Below are 13,080 nucleotides of genomic sequence, written 5' to 3' on the forward strand. Positions count from 1 at the left end.
AGGAGGAGCGATACTGTGCAGTGTATATATACAGGAGGAGCGGTACTGTGCAGTGTATATATACAGGAGGAGCGGTACTGTGCAGTGTATATATACAGGAGGAGCGGTACTGTGCAGTGTATATATACAGGAGGAGCGATACTGTGCAGTGTATATATACAGGAGGAGCGATACTGTGCAGTGTATATATACAGGAGGAGCGGTACTGTGCAGTGTATATATACAGGAGGAGCGGTACTGTGCAGTGCATATATACAGGAGGAGCGATACTGTGCAGTGTATATATACAGGAGGAGCGGTACTGTGCAGTGTATATATACAGGAGGAGCGGTACTGTGCAGTGTATATATACAGGAGGAGCGGTACTGTGCAGTGTATATATACAGGAGGAGCGATACTGTGCAGTGTATATATACAGGAGGAGCGGTACTGTGCAGTGTATATATACAGGAGGAGCGGTACTGTGCAGTGTATATATACAGGAGGAGCGGTACTGTGCAGTGTATATATACAGGAGGAGTGGTACTGTGCAGTGTATATATACAGGAGGAGTGGTACTGTGCAGTGTATATATACAGGAGGAGGGGTACTGTGCAGTGTATATATACAGGAGGAGCGGTACTGTGCAGTGTATATATACAGGAGGAGCGATACTGTGCAGTGTATATATACAGGAGGAGTGGTACTGTGCAGTGTATATATACAGGAGGAGTGGTACTGTGCAGTGTATATATACAGGAGGAGTGGTACTGTGCAGTGTATATATACAGGAGGAGTGGTACTGTGCAGTGTATATATACAGGAGGAGTGGTACTGTGCAGTGTATATATACAGGAGGAGGGGTACTGTGCAGTGTATATATACAGGAGGAGTGGTACTGTGCAGTGTATATACAGTGGGGAAAAAAAGTATTTAGTCAGTCAGCAATAGTGCAAGTTCCACCACTTAAAAAGATGAGAGGCGTCTGTAATTTACATCATAGGTAGACCTCAACTATGGGAGACAAACTGAGAAAAAAAAATCCAGAAAATCACATTGTCTGTTTTTTTTTCATTTTATTTGCATATTATGGTGGAAAATAAGTATTTGGTCAGAAACAAAATTTCATCTCAATACTTTGTGATATATCCTTTGTTGGCAATGACAGAGGTCAAACGTTTTCTGTAAGTCTTCACAAGGTTGCCACACACTGTTGTTGGTATGTTGGCCCATTCCTCCATGCAGATCTCCTCTAGAACAGTGATGTTTTTGGCTTTTCGCTTGGCAACATGGACTTTCAACTCCCTCCAAAGGTTTTCTATAGGGTTGAGATCTGGAGACTGGCTAGGCCACTCCAGGACCTTGAAATGCTTCTTACGAAGCCACTCCTTCGTTGCCCTGGCGGTGTGCTTTGGATCATTGTCATGTTGAAAGACCCAGCCACGTTTCATCTTCAATGCCCTTGCTGATGGAAGGAGGTTTGCACTCAAAATCTCACGATACATGGCCCCATTCATTCTTTCATGTACCCGGATCAGTCGTCCTGGCCCCTTTGCAGAGAAACAGCCCCAAAGCATGATGTTTCCACCACCATGCTTTACAGTAGGTATGGTGTTTGATGGATGCAACTCAGTATTCTTTTTCCTCCAAACACGACAAGTTGTGTTTCTACCAAACAGTTCCAGTTTGGTTTCATCAGACCATAGGACATTCTCCCAAAACTCCTCTGGATCATCCAAATGCTCTCTAGCAAACTTCAGACGGGCCCGGACATGTACAGGCTTAAGCAGTGGGACACGTCTGGCACTGCAGGATCTGAGTCCATGGTGGCGTAGTGTGTTACTTATGGTAGGCCTTGTTACATTGGTCCCAGCTCTCTGCAGTTCATTCACTAGGTCCCCCCGCGTGGTTCTGGGATTTTGGCTCACCGTTCTTGTGATCATTCTGACCCCACGGGGTGGGATTTTGCGTGGAGCACCAGATCGAGGGAGATTATCAGTGGTCTTGTATGTCTTCCATTTTCTAATTATTGCTCCCACAGTTGATTTCTTCACTCCAAGCTGGTTGGCTATTGCAGATTCAGTCTTCCCAGCCTGGTGCAGGGCTACAATTTTGTTTCTGGTGTCCTTTGACAGCTCTTTGGTCTTCACCATAGTGGAGTTTGGAGTCAGACTGTTTGAGGGTGTGCACAGGTGTCTTTTTATACTGATAACAAGTTTAAACAGGTGCCATTACTACAGGTAATGAGTGGAGGAAAGAGGAGACTCTTAAAGAAGAAGTTACAGGTCTGTGAGAGCCAGAAATCTTGATTGCTTGTTTCTGACCAAATACTTATTTTCCACCATAATATGCAAATAAAATGAAAAAAAAACAGACAATGTGATTTTCTGGATTTTTTTTTCTCAGTTTGTCTCCCATAGTTGAGGTCTACCTATGATGTAAATTACAGACGCCTCTCATCTTTTTAAGTGGTGGAACTTGCACTATTGCTGACTGACTAAATACTTTTTTTCCCCACTGTATACAGGAGGAGCGGTACTGTGCAGTGTATATATACAGGAGGAGTGGTGCTGTGCAGTGTATATATACAGGAGGAGTGGTACTGTGCAGTGTATATATACAGGAGGAGTGGTACTGTGCAGTATATATACAGGAGGAGTGGTACTGTGCAGTGTATATATACAGGAGGAGTGGTACTGTGCAGTGTATATATACAGGAGGAGTGGTACTGTGCAGTGTATATATACAGGAGGAGTGGTACTGTGCACTGTATATATAAAGGAGGAGGGGTACTGTGCAGGGTATATATACAGGAGGAGCGGTACTGTGCAGTGTATATATACAGGAGGAGCGGTACTGTGCGGTGTATATATACAGGAGGAGTGGTACTGTGCAGTATATATACAGGAGGAGTGGTACTGTGCAGTGTATATATACAGGAGGAGTGGTACTGTGCAGTGTATATATACAGGCGGAGTGGTACTGTGCAGTGTATATATACAGGAGGAGCGGTACTGTGCAGTGTATATATACAGGAGGAGCGGTACTGTGCAGTGTATATATACAGGAGGAGTGGTACTGTGCAGTGTATATATACAGGAGGAGTGGTACTGTGCAGTGTATATATACAGGAGGAGTGGTGCTGTGCAGTGTATATATACAGGAGGATTGGTACTGTGCAGTGTATATATACAGGAGGAGTGGTACTGTGCAGTGTATATATACAGGAGGAGTGGTACTGTGCAGTGTATATATACAGGAGGAGCGGTACTGTGCAGTGTATATATACAGGAGGAGTGGTACTTGTGACGAACAGCCCACCGCCGTTCGTCTACTTACGGGCGATACTAACGGGGGTCCCGCTGCCACCAAAACGCGACGGACAGCGGACCCTGTGTCACCACTATGTCACAATCCCACCACTGACACGGGTGTATCAGCGGACGGAGGGACGTGACACAATGCCGGCACACAGCTATCACAGGCACCGTTGGGGCTTATCTTAGTTATCCCACCACCGGCACCATGTGACAAAAATATCCAGCAAGCTAATCTCGCTCTACAATTTGCCGCAGGGGGAGTTTAATTTGGATGCCCCACCACTGCTATCAATCTTCCAAGTACTGCGGGGATTTATGTATATCCCACTTTCTCAGTTCCACTTTGGAACTCACAGCTCTCCGGCGCCCCCCTTACCCTCAGGTCAGTCAGGGAACTGCACCTAGGATAATTGGTCGCCGGACGGGCTGCCTGTTGTGAACCGGCAATTAGGCTTCTGCAGTAAGGGAATTATCAATGCTGTGGCTGCAGACCCTTCTGTACTGCCAGCAAGCCGTAATAGCCGTACACAACGCGCTGCCACCAGTCACGGTTACTTAATTCACAGTGTTAAATTAAGAGGGTCCGTGGCAAACCCCTTGAATTAGTAGCGATTATCTATCAAAGGCGTATAGTTCGATTCTTAGAGCATGGAGACAGATCTAAATAATTTCATTTATTTTCCGAAAGAGGACAGTGATTACAGATAAAAGTTGCTATAAAATTGAGACATAAAATATGTACAGTACAGGTATAAAATAAAAGTGGAGAAAACAAAGAGATTACACTCACAGTTCCATATTGTTCCTTAGGCAGACCATGCGGCTAAGGTGGGTGGAGGCGGAGCTGCACTTCTCCGCTCATTGGATCTTTCTAGCACGACGACTTGAGCTGTTCTGAGCTGGTTTGCCCAGGAAATGCCTTATAGACTTTCCTATGTGACATCACAGAGAGGTGCATTCTGGGTTGATCCCACCTCTCTTATCCAAGTTATGTTTTGGCTACAAAACTTAGATTAGCTATAACTTTAGGGGAGAAGCTGGTATGGACTCATCAGTGGTATCATGTTTCCCAGCGTAATGAGCCCATCAAGAAAACATCAAACATCTATGCGATATGACCGTCCATTTGGGCGCAAATCCTATCTCATGTTCTGGACAGGGTAGAACTTCGAAACATACGCGGTCTCGAAGCTGGGACCGCTCAGGTTACAAAAATATGATTTTCATATCTCTAGGGTATTTGGTTCTTATGGTATAGTCTCTCATAGTTTTATTCGTTTCAAACAAAGAAGTTTTTCCCGCTCTGAAGAGGAGAGAAGGCAAATGGTGTGAGGAAGATGGTCTAGCTAATTAACATTTCTGCTCTTCCAGAGGAAGTGGCAGGGTTGATAAAACCTGGGGGGAAGGAATTCCTACTACTGAGAGTTTACAATGTCCTAGGATGGAGGATTTGTTAGCACATTGCAACAGAAAACATATCTTGCAGACATGGTACATCACACCTCCCCCCTTAAGAGGGCGCTAAGGAGGCATTACCTCTCGGTAATCGGCCATGCGCACCTCAGCGGGTTCGCCCCGGCGGGACAACCCATCGGCATTGCCGTTTTCACTGCCCTTCCTGTGTTTTACAGTAAAATCGTACTGTTGAAGGGCAAGGCTCCAGCGGAGCAATCTTCCATTGGTTCCCGACACGGTGTGCAACCAGCTCAGTGGGTTGTGGTCGGTTACCACCGTGAAGGCGCGCCCATACAGGTAGGGCTGCAAACGCTGCAGTGCCCACACCATGGCCAGACACTCCTTCTCGATGGTCGAGTATGCCACTTCCCTCGGCAAAAGTTTCCGGCTCAGGTACAACACGGGGTGCTCTTGGTCCCCCGAGTCGACCTGGCTAAGCACAGCACCGAGGCCAAACTCGCTGGCGTCGGTCTGTACCAGAAACGGGCGACTGCTGTCGACTGCTCTCAACACTGGAGAGTTGCACAGGGCTGCTTTCAAAGCTTGGAAAGCCGCCTCACAGTCATCTGTCCAGTTGACTGTTTGGGGTAGCCTCTGCTTGGTGAGGTCAGTCAAGGGTTTGGCAAGGGCGCTATAGTCCTGTACGAACCGCCTATAGTACCCTGCAGTGCCCAAGAAGGACTTCACCTGTTTCTTGGTCCTGGGGGTGGGCCAGGACACGATTGCGTCCACTTTTTCTGGCTCCGGACTCATGGAACCCCCGCCTACCCGGTGCCCCAGGTAGTGGACCTCGCGCATGCCTATCTGGCACTTCCCCGGCTTGATGGTCAGGCCTGCCTGGTGAAGACGCTTGAGCACCTCCTGGAGGTGCTGAAGGTGTTCCTCCCAGGTGGAACTGAAGACGGCAATATCGTCTAAGTACGCCACTGCGTACTCCTCCAGTCCCCGAAGCAGGTGGTTGACCATCCGCTGGAAAGTGGCAGGGGCATTCTTCATGCCGAAGGGCATGACCGTGGACTCGTACAGTCCAAAGGGGGTGATAAAGGCGGATTTCTCCTGCGCCTCAGGGCTCAGGGGAATCTGCCAGTATCCCCGACTCAAATCCATGATGGATATGTAGTTGGCGTTTGTCAACCGCTCGAGCAGATCCTCGATGCGCGGCATCGGGTGGGCATCAGAGGTTGTGATGGCGTTGAGCCCCCTGTAGTCCACGCAGAACCGGGTGGTTCGATCCTTTTTAGGCACGAGGACTACAGGTGAAGCCCACGCACCTTTTGACCGTCAAATCACTCCCAGCCTTAACATCTCATCGACCTCTTGGCGCATGACTTGTTGCACCGTTTCAGAGATCCGATAAGGTGTTCGCCGTAATGGGGCATGATTCCCGGTGTCCACCTCATGAACCGCTAACTCCGTCCTCCCAGGACGGTTGGTGAACACGGGCCGGAAGAGTTCCAGGGTGGCCATCAACTGCAACCGCTGGGACACGGTGAGCGAACCACTTATCTCCATGTCCTCAATGGACCCATTGGCCTTGGCCTGGGCCAGCATGTCCAGGAGGGAATCTTCCTCCCCATCCTCTGGCAGATTGCAGACCGGTAGGATGCAAGCTTCACGTTCGTAGTGCGCCTTCAGCATGTTGACGTGAAAGGCCTTGCGCCTACCCCGAGCATGGTCAAGCGTGACCACGTAGGTGACCGGGTTGAGCTGTTGGTGGACGACGTACGGGCCTTCCCAGGCTGCCTGAAGCTTATCCGTTGGTACAGGGACCAGCGCCCACACCTTTTGACCCACCTGGTAGGTCCGCTCCCGGGCGTTCTGGTCGTACCAGCGCTTCTGGTCAGCCTGAGCCTGCGTCATGTTGTCATGCACCAACTGCGTCAAGGTCTGCATCTTGTCACGGAAGCGCATGACATAATCCACGATGGACACTTCTGTGGGGTTTGGCTCATCTTCCCAGGATTCTCTTATCAACCCAAGGGGTCCCCGGACTCGCCTGCCATACAGGAGCTCGAAGGGGGAGAACCCGGTCGAAGCCTGCGGAACTTCTCTGTAAGCGAACAGCAGGTGTGGGAGGTACCGCTCCCAGTCGCGCCCTTGGGTCTCAACCAGTATGCGGAGCATCTGTTTGAGGGTACCGTTGAAACGTTCACACAAACCGTTAGTCTGTGGGTGATACGGACTCGATACCAGCTGCGTCACCTGCATTTTCTCACAGAGAGCCTCCATTAGGCGAGACATGAATTGGGGCCCTTGATCGGTAAGCATCTCCCTGGGAAATCCTACTCTTGAAAAGATGGTCACCAGTGCGTCAGCCACCTTATCTGCCCTGGTTGAAGACAGAGCTACTGCCTCTGGGTACCGGGTAGCGTAGTCTACCACGGTGAGAATGTATCACTTTCCGGAGCTGCTGGGGACGGACAGCGGTCCTACAATGTCCACCGCGATTCTCTGGAAAGGCTCCTCTATCACCGGCAAAGGAATAAGGGGAGCCTTAAGAGCAGGCCCCGCCTTACCCACTTTTTGACAGGTGGCACAGGAGCGGCAGTAGTGTGTTACATCTGTCCCCATCTTGGGCCAATAGAAGTGTTGAGACAGCCGTGCCTTTGTTTTGCTGATCCCCAAGTGTCCAGCGAGTGGAATCTCATGGGCAATCCGCAACAACTCAGTTCTGAACTGATAGGGGACGACCAGCTGTCTTTCCCTCAACCACTCCTTTTTAGGATCTCCGGGTACTGCCTCCCGGTACAACCTTCCTCGTTCCCAGAACACCCTCTCCTTATCAGACTTGGAGGTGGGCGTCTCGGCGAGACCTCTCAATTTCTCCAGGCTGGCATCTGAGTGCAGAGCAGCCTGGAACTCCATGCTGGAGGCTGCCAGAAGTGACGTCAGGGTCCCCTCTTTACTGGGACCCTCTGGAACCGGCTCTGGGTTCACCTCTGGTTCAGTCTCTCCTGTAGCAGCAGAGGGTCCAGAAGACAGTGCGTTACCTGCGATCTGGGCACTCTGACTGCGTGTGACAGCTGCTATGTATGCTGTCTCCCTGGGGATTTCTGCAGACCCACCAGCTGGTGCTGCCCTGGGCTCTACCTCCCCATCCACCCCCAACACTTCAGGAGCAGTGCTACTTATGGGCCAGTTACCTTCCTCGGTGGCACTGGTCAGCTGCATGGCATTACCTTCCTCATGGTCCCCATGCACCTCCCCATTTCCTTGAGCACCGTTGCTTACTCCTGCCAGGGGTTCCTCAGCCGTCTCACTCCGCAGAGTGACGGGGCTGAGCACTTCGGTACCTGTGGACACATCTACCGCTTCAAAGAAAGGGTTAACGGGTTCAGTCGGCACAGATACATCAACATCATCATCATCCTTCCTAGGAGAAGAATGGTTATCAGTTTGCTTTGGTACATTCACATCAGCATCAGCATCGTACCTGGGGAAAGAATGGTTGTTAGTTGCATCATTACTCATCAAGGCATTAGCAGGTAACACATTCAGTTTCCCATCATCAACATCATCAGGGTTAACGTTACCCTTATTATCAGTTTGGGGAAGGGTGTCAGGGACATAGTATGCAACCATCCACCCCAAGTCAGTCCCCAATAAAACATCAGTGGGCAAATTTTCAGACACTCCCACCTCCCTCAACCCGCTCCCGGCACCCCAGTCAAGAAAAACTCGTGCCACTGGCAAGGGACAATGGGTGCCTCCAATCCCGGTGACAGTCAGGGTTTTCCCCTCAACAAACTCTTCAAAGGCCGCCAGTCCAGGACGGATGAGGGTTCGTTCAGCCCCGGTGTCCTTGAGGCCTGTAGCAAGACGGGCCCCCACCTGAACAGGTTGAACGTTGTCGTCAGCCCTCCCAACCACACCTCCCACCAAAAGAACAGAGGCATTGGGCCCGGGGGCCTTGGCTGGGGGGTTCTTCGGCCTGTTCGGACAGGTGTAAAAGAAGTGACCAGGCCGCTGGCAGTGGTGACACAGGCGACAGTCAGTAGCCGGCCTGTTGTTGGCAACAGGGACAGGGCCTCCGGAGGGACGGCTAGCTGGGGCATTGGGGTTGGTTGCTGGCTTACCCCCTTTCCAGCTGGTGGCGACTGGCCTCCGCGTCTCGGGCTTCCGGTTGGCCTCGTGGTTGTCGGCGATCTGCGCCGCTTTGTCCGCGTTCGTTGGTTCGCGGTCCAGGATGAACTGTCGGACCTCAGCTGGGCAGAGATGCAGGAACTGGTCTTTGATCATCAGGTCCCGTAGCTGCTCAAAGGTTTCAACGGACAGTCCATGGATCCACTGGTCAAAGTGGGTCCTGAGTCCTTGCACCACATCACTGTAGCTATCGTGTGGGCCACGTTGGAGGTGTCGGAACTTCTTTCGGTATACCTCAGGTGTCAGTCGGTATTTGGCGATCAGCGCCTGCTTTATGGCGTCATAGTCATCATCGGCTTCTGGCGGAAGAGAAGCAAATGCCTCCAGGGCTTTGCCTTTTAGCCCTGGGGTCAAGTACCTTGCCCATTGGTCTCTAGGCAGCTGGTACTGTCTGCAGGCTTTCTCAAAGGCTCGCAGAAATGTGTCCAAGTCCCCGTCCTTTTCCATCACGGGAAAATGCTCTGGCCGGGGTTTAGGAGTCTGGACGCTGCTGGGCTCACGGCTTCGGGCTGTGAGGGCATTCCCACCCCGCTGGAGTACCTCCAGTTCATGGGCCCTCTGCGCCTGGCGCTCGGCTCTCTCAGCCTCAGCTTGGCGCTCAGCTCTCTCCGCCTGGCGCTCGGCTCGCTGCTCTGCTCTCTCTCGAGCTTGCTGGATCAGCCTCACCCGCCCATCACTGTCTTCGGCGGGGAGTTCGTCCAAGGCCATTTGCAGATAGGGGTCCACCCCGTTCTGGTTGAATGTGGGGCCAGCGCTCAGGAGTGGAGCCTCTGCTGCAGCCCCATTGCAACTTGGGCCAACTTCTGCGCTCGCTGGATTCTGGTCGTTGTCCAGCTGCACTAGAGCCGCGATCATTTGAGCTCTGTTTTTGTTCGTGGCGTCAAGGCCTTGGTATGTGCATAACGCAGCAAGAACTTCCTTTGTCTGCCGGGTGTACCAAGGTTCTCCTTTTGCCGCCATGGTTGCTAAATAAAAGATAGAAAAAGAAAAACGAAGAAACGGGAGGGGGATACTTGCAAGTACACACTAATGTCTCAGGACTAGTAACCACTGAGTCTGTTCTCCAAAACCTATGATGCAGGATTCCCGCAGGAACCGTGCAGGTTTTTAGTGAGAGGAATGATTGCTCAAACCAAATCACTAATGCTCTAGGATTATCCCACCGCTGCCACCAATATGTGACGAACAGCCCACCGCCGTTCGTCCACTTACGGGCGACACTAACGGGAGTCCCGCTGCCACCAAAACGCGACGGACAGCGGACCCTGTGTCACCACTATGTCACAGTCCCACCACTGACACGGGTGTATCAGCGGACGGAGGGGCGTGACACAATGCCGGCACACGGCTATCACAGGCGCAGTGGGGCTTATCTTAGTTATCCCAACACTGGCACCATGTGACCAAAAATATCCAGCAAGCTAATCTCGCTCTACAATTTGCCGCAGGGGGAGTTTAATTTGGATGCCCCACCACTGCTATCAATCTTCCAAGTACTGCGGGGATTTATGTATATCCCACTTTCTCAGTTCCACTTTGGAACTCGCAGCTCTCCGGCGCCCCCCTTACCCTCAGGTCAGTCAGGGAACTGCACCTAGGATAATTAGTCGCCGGACGGGCTGCCTGTTGTGAACCGGCAATTAGGCTTCTGCAGTAAGGGAATTATCAATGCTGTGGCTGAAGCCCCTTACTCAGCAATATAAGACCCTTCTAGACTGCCAGCAAGCCGTAATAGCCGTACACAACGCGCTGCCACCAGTCACGGTTACTTAATTCACAGTGTTAAATTAAGAGGGTCCGTGGCAAACCCCTTGAATTAGTAGCGATTATCTATCAAAGGCGTATAGTTCGATTCTTAGAGCATGGAGACAGATCTAAATAATTTCATTTATTTTCCGAAAGAGGACAGTGATTACAGATAAAAGTTGCTATAAAATTGAGACATAAAATATGTACAGTACAGGTATAAAATAAAAGTGGAGAAAACAAAGAGATTACACTCACAGTTCCATATTGTTCCTTAGGCAGACCATGCGGCTAAGGTGGGTGGAGGCGGAGCTGCACTTCTCCGCTCATTGGATCTTTCTAGCACGACGACTTGAGCTGTTCTGAGCTGGTTTGCCCAGGAAATGCCTTATAGACTTTCCTATGTGACATCACAGAGAGGTGCATTCTGGGTTGATCCCACCTCTCTTATCCAAGTTATGTTTTGGCTACAAAACTTAGATTGGCTATAACTTTAGGGGAGAAGCTGGTATGGACTCATCAGTGGTATCATGTTTCCCAGCGTAATGAGCCCATCAAGAAAACATCAAACATCTATGCGATATGACCGTCCATTTGGGCGCAAATCCTATCTCATGTTCTGGACAGGGTAGAACTTCGAAACATACGCGGTCTCGAAGCTGGGACCGCTCAGGTTACAAAAATATGATTTTCATATCTCTAGGGTATTTGGTTCTTATGGTATAGTCTCTCATAGTTTTATTCGTTTCAAACAAAGAAGTTTTTCCCGCTCTGAAGAGGAGAGAAGGCAAATGGTGTGAGGAAGATGGTCTAGCTAATTAACATTCCTGCTCTTCCAGAGGAAGTGGCAGGGTTGATAAAACCTGGGGGGAAGGAATTCCTACTACTGAGAGTTTACAATGTCCTAGGATGGAGGATTTGTTAGCACATTGCAACAGAAAACATATCTTGCAGACATGGTACATCACAGAATGGTACTGTGCAGTGTATATATACAGGAGGAGTGGTACTGTGCAGTATATATATACAGGAGGAGTGGTACTGTGCAGTGTATATATACAGGAGGAGGGGTACTGTGCAGTGTATATATACAGGAGGAGTGGTACTGTGCAGTGTATATATACAGGAGGAGTGGTACTGTGCAGTGTATATATACAGGAGGAGCGGTACTGTGCAGTGTATATATACAGGAGGAGTGGTACTGTGCAGTGTATATATACAGGAGGAGCGGTACTGTGCAGTGTATATATACAGGAGGAGTGTTACTGTGCAGTGTATATATACAGGAGGAGTGGTACTGTGCAGTGTATATATATACAGGAGGAGTGGTACTGTGCAGTATATATATACAGGAGGAGTGGTACTGTGCAGTATATATACAGGAGGAGTGGTACTGTGCACTGTATATATACACGAGGAGGGGTACTGTGCAGTGTATATATACAGGAGGAGCGGTACTGTGCAGTGTATATATACAGGAGGAGCGGTACTGTGCAGTGTATATATACAGGAGGAGTGGTACTGTGCATTGTATATATACAGGAGGAGGGGTACTGTGCAGTGTATATATACAGGAGGAGCGGTGCTGTGCAGTGTATATATACAGGAGGAGTGGTACTGTGCAGTGTATATATACAGGAGGAGCGGTACTGTGCAGTGTATATATACAGGAGGAGCGGTACTGTGCAGTGTATATATACAGGAGGAGCGGTACTGTGCAGTGTATATATACAGGAGGAGTGGTACTGTGCAGTGTATATATACAGGAGGAGCGGTACTGTGCAGTGTATATATACAGGAGGAATCATAGAATCATAGAATCGTAGAGTTGGAAGGGACCTCCTGGGCCATCTGGTCCAACCCCCTGCTCAAAGCAGGATTCGCTAAATCAACCCAGTCAGATGTCTGTCCAGCCTCTGTTTGAAGACTTCCATTGAAGGAGAACTCACCACTTCTCGTGGCAGCCTGTTCCACTCATTGATCACTCTAACTGTCAAAAAGTTTTTTCTAATATCTAATCTGTGTCTCTTCCCATTCAGTTTCATCCCATTGCTTCTAGTCTTTCCTTGTGCAAATGAGAATAAAGTTGATCCTTCTACAATGTGACAGCCCTTTAGATATTTGTAGACAGCTATTAAGTCTCCTCTCAGTCTTCTCTTTTGCAAACTAAACATTCCCAAATCCTGCAACCTTTCCTCATAAGACAGGGTTTGCAGACCGGTCACCATTCTGGTCGCTCTTTTCTGAACTTGCTCCAGTTTGTTGATGTCTTTTTTAAAATGTGGTGCCCAAAACTGGACACAATATTCCAGATGAGGTCTGACCAAAGAGGAGTAGAGGGAAATAATGACTTCACGTGATCTAGACTGTATGCTTCTGTTAATACATCCTAGAATTGCATTTGCCTTTTTTGCTGCTGCATCACACTGTTGACTCA

The 13,080-nt window shown here is 49.6% G+C and overlaps 1 protein-coding gene across 2 annotated transcripts in view; it reads left to right on the forward strand.

Annotated features, from left to right (window-relative positions):
• The window catches only part of LOC141073141 (uncharacterized), a 98,332-nt gene that overhangs the window by 23,978 nt on the left and 61,274 nt on the right, over positions 1–13,080 (forward strand). The window lies entirely within an intron of this gene.

The sequence above is a fragment of the Dendrobates tinctorius genome, unplaced genomic scaffold, assembly GCF_039654945.1.
Source record: "Dendrobates tinctorius isolate UK_male_01 unplaced genomic scaffold, ASM3965494v1 ptg000297l, whole genome shotgun sequence".
Classification (NCBI taxonomy): domain Eukaryota; kingdom Metazoa; phylum Chordata; class Amphibia; order Anura; family Dendrobatidae; genus Dendrobates; species Dendrobates tinctorius.